Here is a 22856-nt window from a genome sequence, read left to right as displayed (position 1 = left end):
TCTCTCTCTCTCTCTCTCTCTCTCTCTCTCTCTCTCTCTCTCTCTCTCTCTCTCTCTCTCTCTGACATCTGTGGTGGTAACCTACTAGTCAATTGCAAAGCCGGATTTGTGGAGAGGCTTGTGTAGCAGGAACTGAGGCTTCTCATATGCCTTGGAAGTGAGCGTGGAGATGGATCCTCCTACTGTTGGATCCTGAGATGCCTACAGACCCACATGAAGTCCTTCAAGGGACCCTGAGGTCTATCCAGATTTCTAGCCCTTAGAAACTGTGACACAAGAGATGAGCATTGTTTTAAACCACTCACTTTAGGATACTGTTTACTACTTGGTAATGGATAATTAGCAGATAATTAGCAACATTCTAAGCAGTTCCCTGCTTGCTCTACCTACATATTTCTAAAGCACTGTATCAGTGTGTGAGTGAGTAAGTAGAAACCATTTTTTCTATTATGTTTTTTCTTCCCCTGAAATTAGATTATAGAATCTTTATATGCTATAGGTACTATAGCTTAAAAATAAGCTGCTGGAGCTGGGGAGATGGCTTAGGAGTAAATGTTTAATGCACAGACATGAGGGGCTGAGTTCAGATTCCACATAAAAGTAGGTGTGGTGATATGTCTGCAACCCCAGTCCTGGGGGAGTATAGACAGGAAGGTTCTGGGGACACAGGATAGTATTTTATAGAAATGTGAAGAAAGAATTAAAGAAAAAAAATCTTGACATTAGTCTCTTACTTCCACATATACTGGCATGATCCAGCACACCACACACACACACACACACACACACACACACACACACACACAACAACACAGAAAAAAGAGGTGCTGTCCACAGAATTTACTGAATTAACACACAAGGTTTTCTTATTTCTATTGCAAATCAGAAGTCACTAATTTGTATGTTGGGGAGGTTGCTTTGGTTCTTAAGTACCCACTTTTTTCTAGACCTTCCAGGGAAAGTATGATTTACCACTTTCATTAGTCATATTATTATTTAATAACCATAGAAATATTTTTTTACCCATACATGAACACTTTTTCAATTACCTGGTAATATTCCTAAAGCTGAACTAGCCGTGGAGCTGATTGCCTCCTCTCTGTGAATCTCTAGATGGGAGAAAATAGTCTCGGGATAACAAAGCCTGTTCCCAGGTTGTCTTTGAGGAAAGTGTAATCCACTATAGTCTTTTGAGGTGTTTTTTCCTCTTTTGTGTTTTTTTTCCCTGCCTTCTGAGTTTGTTGGCTTTTATCTCCTCTCATTATTTCGCAGTTGCCTGGGCATCTAAAGAACTTCTCTCCTCCTTCCCTCCACGCTTGTTTTCAAGAGTTTGTTCATAGCACTTCCAAAATGCCTCACATCTCATGATTGACCTTAGAGTGATAAAAAGCCAGGGACAGACGGCAGGCTTTGAGGAAGAATTCATTTCTAGTTGACTCTGTGACTTGACTAAACAGTAAACCAGAGGTGCTAACATTTTACACTTCCTGATGTTGGTTTGAAAGGCAAGCTCTGAACTCTGCATGAGTGATAGAGTGGATGCTTTGCACAGTATAGAGTACTGGGTCAAGGACCACTGAAAAGAAGATTCTAAAATTTCCTTCTTTGTCCTGTGATTGGAGCCAAAGTTTCCAAACAATAGAGCAACATAGGTGTTACGTTCTCCTCTCCTCTCCTCTCCTCTCCTCTCCTCTCCTCTCCTCTCCTCTCCTCTCCTCTCCCCTCCCCTCCCCTCCTCTCCTCTCCCTGTTTTTCTGTCTCTGTGTGTAATTCCTTAAAGAAATGTCATGCATGCTTATAATATATAATATTATACGTAAAGTATAATATTATATAGTATATATTTGTATTTGCCTCCTAAGTCCAGGTTAGCTTGTCTATAAATTACACCCTCATTTTTAAGTGAATTTGATACTGGAGTTATGAACACCTGTACTGAAAAGTAAACACAGAAAGAGATAGATACAACATACTTTCAAGATGTATGAAAGTTGATGGGGGTGTAGCTCAGTGGTAGAATACATGCCTAGCATGTACAAGGCCCCGGGTTTGATTCTCCAGAGCCCCCCAAACAAACAAATGTGTGAAGAAATATGTCTTATCATGACCCATAACCAGATTATAGCTTCTATCTTAAGGTGACTGTGACCTTGGTCAGGATGCCGGAAAGCATCTTCACTATCTATTCAAGTCTGCTGTCAGGCTAGGTCTCATTGTTTCAGGTTAATGGATACATACAGAAAGGAATAAGTACAATCAAATACAGCTGCTATGGTATATTCTTTATTTTTCCTTTTCTTCCTTCCTTTCTCTTTATTGGACATTTTATTTATGTTTCAAATGTTGTCCTCTTTCTTGGTTTCCCCCTTAAAAACCCCTATCCTATCTTTCCTCCCCCTGCTCTATGAGGGTGTTCCTCTACCCACCCACTCCTGCCTCCTGACCTTGGCATTCCCCTACACTGGGGCATTGAGCCCTCACAGGAATAAGGGCCTCTCCTCCCACTGTTGCCCGACAAGGCCATCCCCTGCTACATATGTGGCTCACAGCCAACTATTGGACTTAGCACGGGGTCCTCAATGGAGAAGTTAGAGAAATGACTGAAAGAGTTGAAGGGGTTTGCAACTCCATAGGAAGAACAATAGCATCAACCAACCAGACCCCCCAGAGTTCCCAGGGACTAAACCACAAACCAAGGAGCACAGTATATTTCTATCACTGTTAGAAAGCTCTTAGTTGGAGTTACAAATTACTTATTCAAGGTTCTACACAAAGAAAATGGTTTGGTATCTATATGTTAATCAGCTATCCATTACTATTTTTAAAAACACAAGAAAATAAATATATAAAGAGAAGAAGTCTGTTTTGTGCCACAGTCTTGGAGACTCCAGCCCATGATTGACTGACTACACTAAGTGTGTCTGTGGCAATGAGGTACAAGTGGCAGTGCGGAATTGCTTGCCTAGTGGCCAGGGTATGAAAGAAAGAAAGGAAGGAGTAAGTTCCAACAATCCCCCTACAAGGCATGCCCCAGTGATACAAGGACCTCTTCATTACTCCATTGCCTAATGGTTTCCCCAATTCCTGTAGTGGCACCACAGGCTAAATACCAAAGATCACTGGGGGATATTCCAAGTCTAACTATAGAAACATGGAATTTCTAATCAAAGCAATATTATTTTCTAATTTCAAATTTATTCTATAAATCTAATCATTTGTTCACATTTCCATTAAGGGCCAAGTAGTAAGTTAACTAAAATATCCATGTCTTGATTTCCCTCTGAAGGGGAAAATGAAATGGCTCTTACTATCCAAGATTTTGCTTTCTGATTCAGTTTCTGATGGCTAACTGAAGTCTGAATATATAAAGTAGAAAGTTCCAGAAACCAACGATTCATGTGTTAAAGTGTACATAATTTTGAGCAGCATGAGGAAATCTCATTCTGTTAAGATCCATCTTATGGATGGACATCTCAAACCAGGACGTGAATCATCCCTTTGTCCAGAGTACCCAAGCTGCAGAAGCTACTGTCTTGTTACTCATTTTGAACCGTGAATAATCAGTTATGGTGTAGCGATATTATGGTGTAGCTGTTCAAGTAACCCTCACTGTCTTAGTAACAGTCCTAATGTGTAGGAGTAGTGATACAAAGCAGGGTGAATCAAGCTATAAAGTAGGGGTAGACTAACTCTAGTTCTCTGTGGCAATGCTGCAGGACATACAGCAAAACAAACAGACAAAACCCCAAAACCCACAAACAAACAAACAAACAAACAACAACAACAAAACCATGCTGCATATCTAGGTCTTGTTAGCATATGCAATTTGAGAAATCCGTAGGAATTCTCAGACTCTTCCCACACATACAGCCCTTACTTTCACCCATCCACCCACCCACACATGCACCAACAATAAGTCAGCAATGCAGTGATAATCTTAGAACTGGCAGATCATTTTTTTATGGCAGGCTGATAACAAAATTTTTATAGTATACATGTAAACATGTTCAGTTTACAATGTATATAATGGACATTGTGACTTACTGCAAGCTACTAAACAAATCAGAATTTTTATATGGCAAAAATGACATCAACACAGAGATGAGCATTTTAGCCTTGCCTTGCAAAGAAAATGGAGCAGCCTTGTTAAATAATCCCCCACCTCAAATGCTTCAAACTCCTACTTCCAACAGAATCAGTGTGTGGGTTCATGGGCCCCTCCTTGGGATCAAATCTCCCTAGATCCCTCAGCCTCTCTTTCTTTGGAGCAATCCCTAGAGCCCAATGCAGTAAACACAATAAAACAAATCTCAGTACTGTCAAAATAGAAGAACATGCACAGCAAATTAATTTAAATAAAGCATGTCAAATATTCGCTTCAGTTGAAATTTATAAAATTCCATTTCATTACCCTGTGTTTTCATTTATGCCAGGCAACTGTCATGCCCAAACCATTTTTTATTATTGTAGAAGCCAGAAAACACATTTTGGAATAACATATTATCATAATAAAGATATTTGAGCCTTACGATATTGCTTTTACAGCAGAATGAAGAATTGTAAAGTCTAGTCTTATTTATTACAATTAAAATAACCATTCTTGAAGGTTCCATGTCCTTCTCTTCCTGTGAGCATTTAGGACAGGCACCAGTCACCACCTTTGAGAAGTAACACTCTCTGTTCCTGTGACTGAGGCACATCTTGTAGTGAGAGGCATGGGTCTGACCAGACAAAGCACCAAGAGGAGGAGGTCCAAAGGAGAATTTTTTCTGTGCACTGTGAAGACATACTTTTAACTCCTGATCTAGACTTCTCATCAAATTCTGGGAGTTCTTTTTCTTCCTGGGACCCATAGTAAAGGGATGCTGGATTCTCCTTCCCAGAAGGAACTGCAATTCTGAACTTAGGGACTGTCTCTTAGCATCATTTCTTGATAATAGTTGCCTTCTCTTTAAGCATATATTCACATCACTTTTTTGGGAGGAGGGGCAGTGACTCTCATTCTTTCCTAAGTAAACAAACACATGGGAAGGCACTCAGAACCAGGTATAGTAACAGGTATCAAGTACAGCTATAGGACGAGTGAGATACAATCTTGAACCTAGAAGCACTTAGGGTCTGGGTAGTGGGCATTCATTAGAAGTACAACAATTTCAACATGTAGATTTGGCACTCACTTCTAGGAAAGATATTCTTGTAAAAGAATCATTTCAGACAAGGGAGAAACATGTGGCAGATCCCTGAGCTCTCTCAGTAGGAGTGAACCTACTTAGAAGCAGAAACACCCTCTGGACAGAATTGAACATCTCTGGAGATTTTGAATAAATTGGAAAGGGTCAATCTCAAGGTTTTCACTAAAATTGGTATACCACTGAGAGCTTAAAAATGGGTCTGCGAAGATGGCTCGGCAGGTAAAGCTACCTGCCTCCAAGCCTGATAACCTGAATTTGTGTCCCATGATTCACATGGCAGAAAGAAAGAACCAATTCCCACAAGCTGTTCTCTGACTTCTACCTGAGTGTTATGGTGTTGACTCCCAAGTAAATACAAAATACAGTAGTGTATTTTAATACTTTGAAATCTTAATCAGACTCTCAAAGTCACAGTTTTCAAATATGGACTTGTAATTCTCTGGATATCCATCAAACTTGGTGATTTCTCAAAGGATTATCTTCCCTTAAATGGAGGGATAGAGGCCCAGACAGACCTATTCTCACTCTTGTTAGCCTTTCCACAGCCCATGCTGTGGGGTTTCAGGTTGGTTTTGTTGCTACCTTATATTTACTGAAACCTATAGGGTGGGATCCAGTTACTCGTCTTGCATAACAAATTCTTAGGATATTTTGATGAGTTACCAGACCTGTTGGAACATACAATATCCTTATCACTGACTGTCAACTGCTGCCCTTTGTGTCATCCTTCTTTCCTCCCCACTCCCTGTGAGATACTTACTAGGAGAATCCTGTATTCTTTCTCTTGGTATTTTTCATCCATATAGACTCAGCTCTGACAACTGTGACTCTCTTGTCACCAGTCTATCCCTTGGCTCTCTGTCTGAATTTGGGTTTAGAAAGAGAAAAGGAGTGTATATAGTACAGGTCCCTTTTGGAAGCTAGTCTGTCTACAGAGGGCTGGCATATGTTCTCAGATACATCAGACATCCTTCCACATGTGCTCTGTGCCTGCCTGCGGGGGAACATGGTAGAGAGTACTTCCTTCACTAGAAGAGCCATCACTGGTTGAGAAAAAGTCTTCTTCCTTAGGACCTTTGGTGTTAGAGCTACAAACAAACTTACACTACTAAGTAATATATCAAGATGGAACAATAGTAACAACTTGAACTATGAGCTGTCTTATAACTGTTTGTACAGAACACTGGCAAGGAAGAAAGATGCTGTCTATGTGATTCCTTCCATAAGATACTTCCACAATTGTACACCTGCTTTTAGGTAAAGCAACTGTTTGTTAGTAAAGCCTAAGGCCTTTCCTCTCCTTCCTAAACTTACAGCACACACACACACACACACACACACACACACACACACACACACCCCTATTCCCCCAGGACACTGAAATGTCTGATTCTGAAAATCTGGATGGAGTCTATATTTATATTGCAAACAAGCTTCTATGTGTCTTTTACATTGCTGGTAGAAAGTCCACACTGGGAATATGGTTGTTAAATAAAAGACCCCTCTCATATGTACAGAAGCATACAGATTGTTGATAGGGAGAGAGATGCCCCCCAAAATACCCACACTATAACTCTTAGAATCTGCGAATATGCTATGTTCTATGGAAAAGGGGAATTAATGTAGCTAGTTAGCTGTCAATACATTAGTGTGATCCTGGACTAGCTGGGTAGTCTCATGTGTCACATGAACCCTCTAAAGTAGATGTAAGCCTAAGAGGTTAGAGTATGGCAATGGAAAAAAGACTATCAGTCAGTGCTGGCTTGAGACAGGAAGTAAGGGGCCCAAGCCAAGGATTGTGGGCAACTATAGAAGCTGAGAGAAGCCCTGAAATAGGTCTACCCTAGAGCCTTCAGAAGGAATGTAGCCCCCCTAACACCTTGCCTTAGACCCATGTCTAAGTTTTGATCTATAGACCATAGAATAATGAATGTGTATTGTCTGCAGCCCCCAGATCTGTGGCCATGTGTTATGATATCAAGATGAGTTAACACACACACAAACACACACACACACACACACACACACACACACACACACACACACACACTTTCTCAATGGTGGCATTGTCTCTAAACCTGAAATGCTTCAGCTAGATGAAAGGATTTATGTATAAGAGTGTGTTTGGTCAAGATATACAGTATTCCTGGTGATAAATTCTAAAGTTTTAGATGCCAAAACTACCAGACTGAGTGAACAGGACCTACTAATGCCCAAGCAGGCTTGATTTTAAGTTAAGTGAGCATGACGAGCACATTGTTAAAAACTCAAACCTGATTAAGTCTCTGATGAAGCACGGCATGACAAATGCCAGGCGACCACAGTGCTGTGAAAGCCAAATGCAGTGTACAGAGCTGGGAAGCTTTCCTGTGCAGCTGGAAGCCTGGGATCCAGAAAAGCAGCCCAGGGTCATCATGGGGTCAGTGCTAACAGTGGTTTCCCCATGCAGGGAAGAACCCTACCCATGCTAGCTGTGAGATCATTTATATTCATGGAAAAGCATACGGGTAAAGATGTTGTGATGGTTTTCCCTAGCTGTCTGGAGACCCAGCTGTTCTGGGCTAAGTCTCCCTTGACTGAATTTTTGGTTACAAAAAGGATATAAGCTGAGATCTATACTGAGTATATATGGACGTGTGGCTCCTAGAATTCATATAAATCATGCTGTTGAGTTCTCTCATTTATTCAGTCATGGTTTTGTATATTCCATCCCTGGCTCTTTCATTCTTCATGCATTTATTATGCATGTACCACATGCCCAGCACCAACGACGTATGGGTAAATGTTAGGCTGTCTCATTCTCAAGGAGCTGTCAGTATATTGGAGAGAAAGACTTATGTTCCAAGGGTTACAGTGCCAAGTGCTCAGATCAATACTAAAGTTCTGCTCCTGGGTGCTCAGGAGTCTTGGAGGAAAGTCCTAATTCAATCCAAGAATAGGGTAGAGAAGGAGTCAGAGAAGGGGAGGCAATGTTTGAGATAACCTTTACAGATGAGAATTAGGTTCAAGCAGGCATTCCTGCAGGGAACAGAGCATAGTTCTGTGAGAGAAGGCAGCTACTCAGGATTGGGTGAGCCAATGTGTGTACTCCACTAAATGACTGTTAAGAGATTGGGCTGGAAAGTTAAGCAGAAGTCTGATCCCAAATTGTTGTGAGTGACTTGTTAGAACAGCAAGGATATTGAGTATGAAGGAGATTGGAGAAAGCCAAGCAAAGTAGTGTGGTCATATGTGGATTTCAGAAAGCTTCCTTGGTGGCTATGAACAGAGTGTCCCAGGGGCAGGATACACACAGGTGGGCTAGACAGCTGGAAGAGAATTCCAGAGTTTGAATGGGGCTGCAGATTCAAATGTTTTCTTAAAGGAATGTTCTCTTATTTGCCATGGGGAGCAAGTCAATATTCCAAGCGGAAGTGAGCTTTTCAAGATTTCTTCAGCTTGTGTTGCTCTTTAGGAAGTGACAGAAAAGGTGTGGAATGCTGAGCATTGTTGGTGGTGGCCACAGTATGCTCTTATGGCTCCTAAAGAGTTTTATTCACCGAGACTGACCAGACTATATTTAACATGCATTTTATATTATTGCCGTGTGTTGTGATTACAGGCCTGGCTCCTACATTTTTATTCAGAGTCATTTATTCAGAAAATCTCTTCTTAGAATTTGAGTTCATTCTTCATTAATTCAGTGGCAGCTTTGCGTAGCCCAGTGATTGAATTACCTAATAGCACCTGCCTGAAATGATTAACATGAGCGGAAGCCATGGGGTTGTATTTGATATAAATGATTTGTTTCCTGACATGGTAATTTTATTAAAGGGGGACCCAGTGAACCACTCTGACAAACAGAGGCGAGGTCCTGGCTTCCAGGAGGTACCTGGGAGGTTAACGAGCAATTAGCAGCTAACAAATGACAACATGGCTCAGGGGAAAGGTTCTGATTCTTAAGCAATAGGTCAGCATCACTGAGAAAATAATACGTTTTAAGAAGGACTGTGTGGTCCACATCCCATAAAAGGTATGATAGGCAAAGTGGGAGGGATCCTACATGTGACCTCATTCTCTTGAGAGATTCCCGAGTAGATCAAATAGAATTGAACTGCTTAATCCTCAGTGGAGAAGTAGGATACGTTTCTGCCCTTCTCTAAGGCAAAGTAGCATCAACAGGACCTGACATTTTCTCCTTGAGTAACTACGACATTGTACTTGGACCTTCTGGCATGCTGCTGATGTGGGGCGAGAGGAGGTTAGAAGGATGAGGAAGGATGAGGAAGGATTAAGACATGGCTGTTGAAAACATTTTACTGTTTCATTCAGGAATGGGAAGCATAGTTTTATTTTTTAATATGTTGTCAAGCAATTATTCCCTCCTTTAAATAGCTTTGATTGAGACCTGTGTACAACCTCTGTGTCAACTAAGGGTAGAAATGATCTGCACTTCTTGAAACATAAATTGAATATTGCTATGTTTTTTGACACTTTTTAATCTCTGAGTATCTGGAAGAGCAAACCGGTATATCTGAAAGCTGATAAGGAGAGATGTTCAAATATAGCCTGAAGGTGCCAAACCCTCCCCTCCTTAATCCACATCCATCCCCATGATTAGAGGTAATTTGAATCTCTATTTGGACGTTTTTCTTCCTACGCCCATGACATAGATTTCAGTTCCTGTACTGTTCTGTTCTTCCATACTTGAAAAAATAGGATTCCCATGCTAAAATTTATCATTTGGCATTCTTAAAATCACTTGCTGCTAGAAGATTGCTTAAGCCAGTTGTGTGATTCCTCACTGGGCAGAGGACCCTCTATGCAGGCTGAGGGGGAGGGGCAGGCAGGCAGAAGATAATCAAATCCTGCTGTTTGGGAGAGTCACTAAACAGTGAGATTTGATGTATTGCCAGGAAATACGCTTTCCTCACCACTTCTCTAACCACATAAGGAATATAGGTTGACCCTTTGTAGAAAAACAGTAACATTTCATAGCAAATTTTAAAAATACAGAATTTGTTTTCCCCCAATGAGACTGGACCTAGGAGTCTGAATGTTTCTAGTATGTTTCTCATTGGTTTTGATGCTGGTGGTTCCAGAGGCAGAAAACATCTGGAACCCTTGCACATCTCTTCAGGTAGGTGATGAATCCATTTAACTGTCTCTGATCCCTTAGTAAGTCTGTATCTTGGTCCTGCCTTCCGGATGCCTGATATGCTCTGGGGTCATTTATGTGTAGCCGGTTGACCTTTGGTCACTCCCCCAGGCTTCTCTCCACAGCAGTACAGGCAGTATTGGTAGTTCCCTAGTTCCTTCCCAGGGCTCCAAACAGAAGAACAGCACAAGCTGGCACAAATGCTCTTCCTCATGAAAGAACTTAGAATCAAGCACTGAGCCCTGGAGAAATGAGCAGCCGCTTTCCTACTTAGAGGGAGTTAGTGGTGCACATGTGTACAGGTACTTGCAAGTGTGCCTATGCATGGATAGATGATAGACTAAGACTATCTAAATGATTATTAAATAAAAGATAGAAAAGTATATATGGAAAGGGAGAAGATAGATACAGATAGTCAGCTGCTTCATCCATGCACGTTTCCAGAAAACTCACACAATTTTCAGTCTTGTTTACTCATCTGCTCAAAGAAGGACTATATATGAGCCAGTGTGTTATCATTCCTATGTTAGCGGCAAGTTTTAGATTATAAACTCAAGTTGACATTTCATCCAGGTCTGTACATCCTGGACCAGCTTTGTGCATATTACATGCCTGGTATAAGCAAGGTCAGCTATGTGAAGCTGGGCCCATGGGGCTGCGCCTAGTAAATCCTCTCAGACACCTCACCTCATGCATGAGACCTGCCTGACGGTCCATGTGCGTTCTCCCTGAAGCCTCATTTCCTGTTGGTCTGCCCCACTCTCTCGGCAGACGCCATCACAAGCTCTTGATATTCGTGTGGCCATCCGTGTTTCCGTTAGGATCATTATCTTTGTCCAGGGTCCATTAGGACTCCTGGTCTAATAAGGATCTGGGGTGTAGCTGGTCATTGTTTTCCTAGTCACCCACAGCTCAGCCGTGGTGATGAATGCTCTGCATACCGTTCTCACCTGCATCACACATCCCTCTTATTTCCATTAAGACGATCATCGCTCCCCCACCTCCGTCCTCATCATTAGAACTCCATTACCTCTTAGCGCCATCTACATTAGAACTCCATTACCTTTCACACAGCCGCCATTACCTCTCTTATCACCCCCTCTCCATTTCAGTTGCCCTCACCATCTCCTTTACAGCCACCAGCTTTTCAATTACAGGTCCATTATCTTTATTATTACCTCAGTTACAATCATAATTGCTCCCATAACAATTTTAACATCTTTATCCACCCCCTCTCCGGTATAAGACCCTGGCCACCTTTGATAAAGCTCCAGGCATTCCCATTATACACTAGACATGTACCCCAACATCTCCATTAGTGTTAGAAGTCCTTTCCTTTCCTTCATCAAATGACCCATGATAATGTTAACTGCAGAAGATCGGCCACTTTCCCCAGTAATTCCACTATCTCCACTGTTACTCTTATTTACAGCTCACTCCTCCACTCTTAGTTCTCCTTACACACCAATCAGCGATGATGCTCATCTTCAAGACAACTCATCCAAACAGGCAGGCCTCTTTTTCAGTGGCCTGACTCAAACATACCTAACTGCCAACGTCTTCGTTCATTTTTCAAAAACACGTTGGTAGAGGGCTAAGGGAAGAATGCATACCCCAGGGAGCTATACCTATGGGATAGCTTACACTATCCCGATGGGAGCAACTGAACTAAGACTGTCAGACTTGTAACAAATACCTTTACCTGTGAGCCTCCTTGATGGACCTTCAGTGTCTTCATCAAAGCAGTCAGGACCATCCTTTTTCTGCGTTCTGGTATGGTGTGCTGTTTTTTGCTCATTTAGTTGTAAGCTACTGACGGACTAGCTCTCATTTCCTTCCAGGGGCACTTAGCATATGGTCAGAGTTAGCATTCAATGAGCACAGCTTACCGAATGAGCACATACATCACTACTCTTCCTGTATCCTCACACTCACCATCAATTTTTGTTGCATTGATCACATGAAACTCTCGTCAATATGCTCTATCATTCTGTTACCTCCTAAGGATGAATATATCTACTCTTCCCTCCTCAGGTCATTATCTTGATATTTATCATTCTTCAGTTACAGCGGCTCTATTATATCCAGTGCAATCCTTGATTAAAGGGCTAGGGTACTCTGATACAATGTCTTGCTTCCCTTCTCATACAGATTTCCACTCTGATGAGGAACCAGAGCCTCTTTCCCACCAGCTGTCATGACTACTCCTTTAACAGAAATTCTTATTGCATATATATATATATATATATATATATATATATATATATATATATTGCATACATACACTAAGCTGACTGTGACAAGACTCAGATGGCAAAGAGCAGCCTACTCGCCATGCCACGTTTGTGCCTGACTATATGATTATTCAGGGCAGTGTTTATATGAAAGAGCTCTGAACTGACACTTCCTGGATCTAATTCTCTTATCTGTCATCCTCTGGTTTAAGCAAATTATTGATTAAGGCTTTTCTAGACCTTGGTTTTCTAAGCTGTAAAATGGAAATAATAACAGTGTCCACTACTATTGGTTGCTGGGAGGTAAAAAGGCTGAATAAATATAAAGTATAAAATATAAAGTAACCCAAACAGCACTTAGCATAGGGAAAATATTCACAAACTGTAAATTCTAGGGCCCCTAAGTTCCCCCTGCACTGAAATGATTCTTGAAGTTCTAAACTGAACATTCGATTCGTTGTGCCTGAATTCTGGTAGCAGATTATCAGAGTTCTCATCATTACAGCTCTTAAATCATTTTCTGACTTTAGGGCTCTCTGCTGACTCAGCAGGAGACTGCAGCCATTCTTTGGCCCGAGGCCACAGTTATGGCAGAGATCTCTGGGAGCTTTCCTCTCTAGGTCTGATGAAAACTTTCTGTGGTGTTTCTGTGGCTGGGTCTGACTTTTCTGCACAAAAAATGAGTCAGCTCACTGCCTGGCAAAGCCTCAGAAATAGCCCTGTTCTGCACTCCTCCTCCTGGCTGCTGGCTGAAGTGATGCTAAGCCTTCTCAGGGGGCTCATGAACATGGTCAATAGTAATGTTAGAATCAATCTTGGCTGTTCAAGCAGCTTTTCTCCCTCCTCTTCTTACCTTCACCCTCTACTCTGCCCCGCCCCCCACTGGCTGTATTTTCTACCTGGTAGCTATCAAGACCATCCACCAAATCTCTCCGTGCATCTCACTTACCCTTAGCTCTGCCTTTTCTGGAGGAATACCATGTCCTGAATCCATTCCCCCTCTTCCATCATCATTTCTCCATCTCCTCTGTCTATAATCCTCTTCCAGTGGCTCTTAGACAATAGAAAAATATCTACTAAAATTATTATCATTCCAGCGTGGATAAACAAGTATCTTGGAGTATACTTTTTTTGAAAGAAGAACCTGACAGGGTCCACCTTGACAAGAATGTATGGCAGAGTTTCAGGAAATGTTGTGGAACCAGTATTATTTGTTTTCTAAAAATCTAGGTGGGCCTGATGGTGGCTTGGTGGTAAATTTTCAGGGCAGGAATGTTTTACAATATCAATTACAATACACTTCAGGAGGTCATAGAATTATCTTGAAATCCATCTAGTGTATTGTCCTTAATTTACTCACCTCTCCATTCATTGCAAAGCATTTCAGATCCTTCAACTGTAAAAGCTTGTTGAGGATCTTCTATGGGGCCTTTATATCTAATCGCTAGAGAAGTCAGGTGTTAGCAACAGTCTGGTGATGTTAAGTATAATAAGTCAAGCACAGAAGGACAAGGACCACATCTCACTTAGGAGTAGAGGCTGAAAGGTTGATGTCACTGTGAAACATAGAATAGTGCTTTCTGGCATCCGGGAATGATGTGTGGGAGGCAGATTTTGAGAGGATGCTGGCAAGTTCAGGGTACAGTTAGATCAGAAGGAAAATTCCTAATGGTCTGGAGCATAGTAGGATGACGATGGTTCACATACATTAATTAAATGTCTCAAAACTGCTAGAAGAAGGATTTTGAACACTCCCAAGACAAAGAAATGATAAATGATAGAAGTGATAGGTACACCAATTACCCTGATCACTACATAGTGCTTATGTGAGGCGAAATGTTATTCTGCATTTCATAAATATATGCAATTACTATGTGTCAGAAATGATCTTTTTTATTTCAGTCTTTAAGGTGTGAGGTTACCAGGGCAAGAAACACCCTTCTTAAGCAGTTTGAGGAAAGGCTGCCTTACTACGTTATCACGGAAACTGAGCAGGCCAGTTCTGGGCTAATGCCACAGAGGTGACAAGGATCACAAAGGCATTGCCTTCAGCATTGGTCTTTGGCCCAGGGTTGGCACAGGTGCCCATGAAGACAAAAAGCAGCTTTGTCATTTACTCTGAAATCACTACACCATCACCACAGCCTGCCTTTTCTCTCCCTGTTCCCTTTCCCTTCTTCCTCTTTAGTCTCTCCCGACCCACTCCTCTAAAGCTTCGAGTGCTAGCCTCACACACCCTTCCTGAGTGCGTATCCCCTATGCATTCAAGGCTCAGCTTGACGGCACAACCTCTGTTCTGAAGTTTTCTTTGGTCATCTGCTCCAAGCATCTTCTGATACTTGTCCTGTTTGGACTTCCGGTACAGAAGTATAGACAGTACTGAATCTTCTGCCAAGCACTGTGATGGTCTGTTTGGTTTAGAATTGCTCTCTTAGTCAAATCCTAAGCTCTCCAAAAGACAGGATGCATGATCTGCACTCCATTCTGTGATCCAAAGTCCAAACCTTTATATTCCATTCAAACTTACTCCAAGGACTTGCTGTGTCTTCTACCCGTGTCTCTCAACTCCCCTCATCAATCTTGCCTCTCACTGTATCTAATTCACTCCACCGTGTTCTCCTCCTCTTCTCTGTTGCCCACGTGCCACAGGCCAGTCAAACTCAGCCACTGTACACATGCTAGATGTGGGTCAAGCTTGGGAGATATCTGATTCCTGTTTCCTGGAGGAAGCTATAGCATGCCTTTGAGTGACAATGTGGGTACCACACAAAGCTGGCTTTGGTTTGGTGTATAGAGGTAGAGAGACAAGAGATGGAGAGACGAGAGAGAGCACGTGGCAGGGGTTAGACAGAAGGGTGACAGAGTTTACACATAAAGGAACTCAATCATAAAACTGTAAGTACCAGTTAACTCCTTACAAGCTGTTTTTTAAACTACAGCATAGATATTTTCATCTGGGGCAAAACATGGATAATTTAAACTAGCTTTGATGACATACATGCCAAAGGATAATTTTACATGAGCTTTTCCAACATTTTGACTTTGATCAATTCTCATCTGTATGTTGCAAGGCAATTTCAGTAAGTACTTAGCTTAATCAATTTGTATCTGCACACTGACCTTTGGGACTCTGTTCGTGGCTCCCAGCACTCAGTACACACTGAGATTCTGTCTGTCCTCAGGGTTTGTACATGGCTTTATGTTGAGCTAATGTAATCATATGTTCCCTCCCTTCAGCCGCTTCCCTTTCCCAGAGAGATGCAATCTGTGTGGCTTACAGAACATATTTTTAAAAATTATTTCCCTAAAACCTGGAGAGCTGCGAAGTTAGGCATTCTGGGATAATAAAAGTAGTGGGGAAAATAAAAATTTTTTATCAGCTTGTTTACACAATTATGTAAATGATGAGCACTTATACATGGCTGATTCCTCAATTATTCATGGTTTGAAGCTCTTGAAAATTCAATTCAACTAAATAACCCTTCTTTCAGTGCTCACGGTGAGCAAGGTACTGTAACTTGAAAAGGGGCAGAGAACGATACAATTTGATCAGGAGCATTACAGCAGTGAACAAAAAGTGCAGTACACATCGAGCAAGCTAGATAAGAATAGCACAACACGTGCTCTGGGGTTTTAGGGCAGAGGAGACATCGTCTGTCCCTGTGTAGTTGTGGAGGCTGGAGGAGGTGAGTCTGGAGCCCTCATTCATGTACAGCGCTGGGTTGGGTTCAGGTCCTACCCCCGCCCCCGATCTGAACTGTTAGACCAGCTTCCTATTTCCCCTCACATTGCTGCTCTGCAGTGATCTTTCTTTAAAACGAAAGCAATTTGATTTTGCTATGCCTTAGCTCTGAACCCTCCATTTCCCCTACTTTCGACAAGGAATTAAAGTTCCTTATGTGTCACATCCTATCTGTACCCTCAGTACCCTGGTGGGCACAGTGCCCACTACACTTCACGTTTCCGGGACCCCAGTGACCTCACTTCCTTTTCCCATGCCGTGGATCTTTCCACCTAGATGGATCCACGTTTTCCTTTGCTTTTTTCCCCTCGTGTGTCTAGACAACTCCTGTCCAACTTGCTTGGCTCCTGTCCAGAAGACACAGCTGGTGATTCTCAGCGCACCTCTCCATTGTATTTAGCGCCACCTCTCTGTTTATCCCAGTACTCGACCATTTGGGGCAGGGGCTAGGGATCCTTGATTTCCTTATAAGTCTACCCTGCATATGATCGGGAATGCACACTGGTCATGGCACAAGCTATTTACTACATGTATTTCTGCCAAGTCACAATGGCTTCACTGCGTAGACGAGTAGTCCACCTCTTTTTGTCCACAGAATTAAAGTAATGTGATATGTAAATGTAGAACCTTCTTCCACAGAGCTTAGAATAAGAGGAGGCAACAGAGGCTCAGTGGAGCAAGAGAAAGCTGCTTCTATTTGTTTAAATGGAAACAAGTCTTCTCTAAACAGAGGTGGAAAGGCTTGCAGAGAATAAAATATAAATAAGAAAAGAGACACTGGGACAGTGGGTGAATCGGACTTTGGAGGAGAGGAATAAGGCAGGGACTGGGGGGAGAGTGACCCTTGGCAAGGAGGACGGCTGCAATTTTGTATACAGAAACATAGGACAAAGCAAGGGATAGAGGCAAGGATGAGATGAAATGAAGTCTTCATATATAGCCTAAGGCAGGGGATAATGGTCGTCAGGCAAACCCAAGTACCTAACAGCACTGAGTTTTCACAGCCATAGATGTTGAGAGAAAAACCACAAACACAACACCAGCAAAGCACTGTAATGAGAAAATGACCTTCCAGGCAATGTGCTCTCCATGAAAGTGCATCACAATTGGATGGGTGATTAACTTCTCAGAGGTGCAGGGCTGAACACAGGGGCTGAGACCCCTGACATTTCTTTTGTTGTCCTCCACATCAAATAGCCTTTGAGCCCATACTGACTGGAGTTTGAGCTAGAATCAAGCACGATCCTGGGGCTGACCTCTACTGAGCTTCTGCAATCCCCACAGCTAAAGCAAGTCATGCGTGCTCATCTCTGATGGCTGGTTCTGGCCACAGTTGAAATGCACCAGAAACCACCCAATGATCTGGGAGTGAAGGTCAGGGTAAACTGGGAACTTGTGTGGCCACAATGGGACGACAGGTTTGTCTATCATACTGCTCAGGCCTCAGCTTCCTCCTCTTTTCCTTGCTGTCTCTCAGGGCTCCTTGGTTCTGCTCAGAGAAACACCTCAGTAGGAGGTTCCTTACCCCAGTGCAAGGGGAAACTCAAAGTTTGCTTTCCTCTGAAAAGATGAAAGCTGTGCTCTAGGCTGCATGTGTGGACTTCCAAGGAAACTTAGACTTGGGGACAGTTGTATGACCATTTGAATCCAGCATAAAAAAGCTTGAGTTAGGAGTTTCACTGTGTTCCAGGGATGCCAAATCTGGTGTGAGAACAGACAAAAGGGAATACATGCCCACCTGTTTTGTTTGTTTGTAATACGTTTACCTCAATACCAGGGTATTTATGTTACGATCACTATTGACTTTCTTCTCTTTTCCCATTCTGTTTTTACCTCCCTCTCCCAAATTACTGAAGAGTACTAAATTGGAAAACTATATGTATTTATTTGATCAATGCATCTGTTTTTCCTGAAAATGAATCAACCCATGACTTACAGAGGACACTAAATATATTTAGACAACAGAAAAGCATGCAGCTTATCATTTTCTGCTGTTCCCACTCAAACCATGCTATTACTGACATCAATGTTGAACTAAATGACTTAAAGTAGTAGTTGCTCAAGAAAGGTTATTTCTTTTCTTTTTTGTTTTTTTTTTGTTTTTTTATTGGATGTTTTATTTACATTTCATATGTTGTCCCCTTACCCCATCCCCCACCCACACAGGAACCCCCTATCCTCTAACCCCTCCTCCTTCTTCTCTGTGGATGTAACCCCTACCTACCCACCCACTCCCGCCTCCCCACCCTCACATTCCCACCCCCTGGGGCGTCCAGCCTTCATGGTCAAGGATCTCTTCTTCCACCTATGCCCAGCAGGGCCCTCTGCTCTTATGTATACAGCTGAAGCCATGGATCCCTCCCTAAGTGCTCCCAGGCTGGTGGTTTAGACCCTGGGAGCTGTGGTTGGTTGGTATTGTTGCTCTCCTCATGGGGCCACAAACCCTTTCAGCTCCAATGGTCTTCACTCTAACTCCTCCATTGGGAACCCCATGATCAGTTCAATGGCTAGTTGTGAGCATCTGCCTCTGAATATGTCTGACTCTTGAAGGCCTCTGAGGAGACATCTATATCAGGCTCTTATCAGCATGCACTTCCTGACTTCCACATCAGCATCTATCCACGTGACTGCACATGGGATGGATACTCAGGTGGAATGGTCTTCAGACGGCCCCTCCTTCAGTTTCTGTCCCTCACTTTGCCTCCATATTTGCTCTCTTGAGTATTTTGTTGGTCCTTCTAAGAAGGACTGAATCACCCCCACTTGGTCTTCCTTCTTTATGAGCTTCATGTGGCCTGTGAGTTAAATCTTGGGCATTTCAAGGTTCTGGGCTAATATCCAATAATCAGTGAGTGAATACCATGTGTGTTCTTTTGTGATTGGCTTACCTCACTCATGATGAAACTCAAAGTTTCTAGAAGGTACGGGGGGGGGGCACTGAGAGGGTTTCTTTTAGATTATCAAAATTAAAATATGCAACTCTCTTTGGGTTCCTCATCACCAAGCTAACTTTCCTCAAAAATGTAGGATCATCAAGACCATTGACATAGAATACTAGCCCATTAGAGATGAAAGGGTCCTGAAAGATGCAAACAAACCCACCTGTAGGCTGTAGGGCATCAGAGGAGAAGCAAAATGCTTCAGAACCTGTGTGTAGTCCAGAGCAGCCACAAAGCTGGGAGCTCAGTGCCCCAAATATCACATTTGTCTCAATTTGGCAAGAAGCTGAAAGTCTATCTGGGGCCATTTAAGTTCTAATGTTATTAAGGGCTCATCTAATCAGCTCTTAAAATAAGCTCCTCGCAAATGCATGGGGAGTGAGGGTAAGAGAGAAGCAAGTTGATCCAGGCAGCTTGACTCAGCCTGGTGAGCTTACCTTGGTCTAAATTGCCAAAGAGCCATGGGTTCACCTGGCTTCCTTTCTGTTTGGTAACTTCTTCAAGTCTATGCCAAGCAATATTTGCAAAAGAGATTTATAAGTGTGTGGGAGAGAGAGTTAATCTACATAAGCCATGTTCTCCAGAGAGGTCCACCATGCACATGTGACAAGGCTTGGCAGGGAAAGATGAGCTGGATTCTATGCCTGGGGGTGGCTTTCAGACGTAACTGGCAGAAAATAGTGATGCTGAGAATTATCTCTGAATCAATTTCTTCAGACTTCTGAGATGCTCTACCATCAGGGGACCCAGCAGAACTCCCCATCCCTGTCCTGGACCCCTGTTACCTGCCTGCGTAATCTTCTCCATTTCATCTTGATTTGACTTTCCTTAGGACTCGGAGCTTTAACCAGCCTCAGACTGAGATGGATCATAACCCTGGTGTGGATATTGTGCTCATGAAATCTGGCTTCATCCTTTGGGTCCTCGTTAAATAGCAGACTCATCTAGAGTCCATGAAAGGCCTTTGCTTCAGTCTCTGCATCATTTCCAAGGGTAAGACTGAGGCCAGGGTGCTAGACACTGCAATGATGCTGTTTCCAAATGTGATGGTGACAGTTGTGTTCAGTATTGTTGATTCCTGATGCTCATTTTAGGAAATGTACTACTTTTACCACTTAGCATCTCATTCATGAACCTGGAGCATCTCTTGAATCCTTTTAATCCTTTGAGCAAAAGCCTCAGATAGAAGGGATGGATGGAGATATAGGGGACTCTCACCACATTAAGAGTTTCCTCATATCTAAACAATGTTTTAAACGCATTTATTTCAACATCTATGTAGAAAAGAGACTCCAGATCTTCTGTTGAACCATTAGAAGCTGGTTCACAAATCAAGTGCTTTTATTCTTTTGTATGGGAGTTTTAGTCTTTCCCCAGTGCAAGTGGTTTGACACTAATTTTCCCTATATAGAACTGTTTTCTCTGAGTACAGATGAGTAAGTCCATCTAAATATAGGATGCTTTTGTGACAGGTAGCCCTCACTACTGCCTAGCTGGTCCAACCTGTTCTGACTCCTCATGGTTTCAAACACATCTATGTCACTCAGCTGGTAGCCTTGAGCCATCAAACTCACCAACCCACCCTGAAATACGAATGGCTGGTCCTCCACTTAATATGATAAAGTCTCTGGAGACTTGGAATGTTCAAAGAATTAAGAAAGAAAATGGCCAAGGGATACTTTGTGGTTATGTGTCCTCAGCTGAGGCAGGATGCTGCTGAGGACATCCTGGGTAGATTCTCAAGTGGAGCTTCAGAGGAGACTCGTATTGTGTCTGCAGAATGCTGTGAGGCATACTGAGTGCATGGCAAATACACAGTGAGGCACAGGAAGAAAATGAGTTTTTCCTGAACAAACTTTAGAACTGTGTAAACAAATATCGAGAGAAGGCTGGTGGGTATAATATCATCATTGCTTTTCACAATAATAAAAATAGCACGAAACAAAAAACAAAACAGACACACCTGTTTGAAAACTTCTCCATTCAGTGAATAAGGTCTGAGTGCCAGTGCAAGTTATTGAGGGAGTAAAATATTCATTGTGCCTGTCAACTCAGAATCATCAGAGCCTTTCCTGTGGACCATTTTTTAGAGGTTATTATTTCAAACCCAAATTTTTTCAGACATATATATGTGGTAGGAAAAAGGAATTAGGAAAGCTTTTAAATTAAAAGAAATAAAATGACAGGTTTTCCTCCAGCCGTATAAATAGTTATAGATAGAGATAAAGAGATGGGTATTTTTTCATACTACTTTATTAGGGGTTTTGGAACTCTGGAATTTTTAGAGTCAGGCTGGTGAATAATTTAGCATTGATTCATGCAGGCCTGGTACAGGCACGCTGGGCTGAGTCTAGCCTCTTAGAGGGACTGAGCTCACTAAGACATTTTTATTACCAACTACATCATGAAATGCATTTCAGAACAATTTTATGAGTAGCCAAAAATCTTAGTACCTGGTTTCTCGAGTGATTTCAGGGACCGGGTGAAGCCCAGAGGAGCTGACGCTGTTGGCCAACTCATTTCATGGAGAGTATCCCCAAGGCTGCTGTTTCAGTGACAAAAGGTCTCGGGTCCCGGGGAATATGCAATTCCTACTGAAAGTTAAAGTGGCCATTGGCATGATGGATAGGAAAAGGTCCACAGCACACAGTACCTCGTGATGTCGTCCTCAATGATGGTTTCTCTTGACCACGTGCTCTGTGAGTCTAACTCCAGATGAGATCTGACCTCTGGGCAACAAGTTGATGCAGATACCTGCAACAGGAAGGAACACGTAGCTTTAAGATGAGAACCTCAGTTTCCCTATTCTTTCCTTTTAAGTGAATTTAGAGACAGACCATGTAGCTCTCTGCAAGAAAGGAAATTGTTGCTTAAGTGATTGGTTTCCCCCCCAGAGTTTCATTTATGTATTTTATTAATTCTTTTTCTTATATTTCACAACCTTTTGAAAAAATGATAAATAGATGAGGTAAAACTGAGGAATCGTGATAAATCCAGAAATATGTTTTATGTCACAAGTTCAACAACTTTAAAAGTGGTGGTGTAAATACTTAATTGGATTGCAGCAAATGTTTGCCACTTCCTCCAAGAAGCCTCTCATCGAACTCCTTCTGCAAATAGGAGTCCCCTTTAGCCCTTTAATGTCTTCGGCATGTTGAGCACTCCTTCATGATGAAAGTACCATACATCAGAGTTCTTTATCTGTTCAACTTTTCACTGCAGATTCTCGAAGACCTTCTGGACAGTCCTTAAGGTCAAAATCTTTGTCCTTCTCCTGCTTTATTTGGATCCTGTCCAAGTACAATACTAACACAAGAAAGCTCAATAAATAATGAATAAATGGATGCAGAATAATCCTGTCTGGTTAAAAACACCATCACCCTAAAGCATGGCTATCTACTCCAAGTGGAAGCTTCTGTATAAGGGTATTGCCACCCTTTTTAATCAGGGGCCCTGTGCAGAACTTGGACGGGGCTTCACCTATACAGTTTCTAAGGATCAGTCGATGCAGTTGGTGACTCAATTAATTATGCCTTCAAGGGACTTCCTGCTCACAAATGCAACTATGCCTTCTCCAAAAGGGACACTAAGCCTTAGGGATCTCATTTATAG

At 42.3% G+C, this 22856-nt stretch overlaps 1 protein-coding gene across 1 annotated transcript in view; it reads right to left on the bottom strand.

Moving 5' to 3' along the window:
- The window catches only part of Tnr (tenascin R), a 391833-nt gene that overhangs the window by 165410 nt on the left and 203567 nt on the right, over positions 1-22856 (bottom strand). Inside the window, exon 2 of the mRNA XM_028760011.1 lies at positions 21898-21998. The gene's annotated coding sequence lies outside the window, so the exon portion shown is untranslated. The remainder of the gene's footprint in view (positions 1-21897; positions 21999-22856) is intronic.

This window comes from Grammomys surdaster, unplaced genomic scaffold (genome assembly GCF_004785775.1).
Source record: "Grammomys surdaster isolate TR1022 unplaced genomic scaffold, NIH_TR_1.0 130, whole genome shotgun sequence".
In the NCBI taxonomy this organism is placed as follows: domain Eukaryota; kingdom Metazoa; phylum Chordata; class Mammalia; order Rodentia; family Muridae; genus Grammomys; species Grammomys surdaster.
Note: the sequence above shows the minus strand (reverse complement) of the source record. Positions and strands in the feature narration are given on the sequence as shown.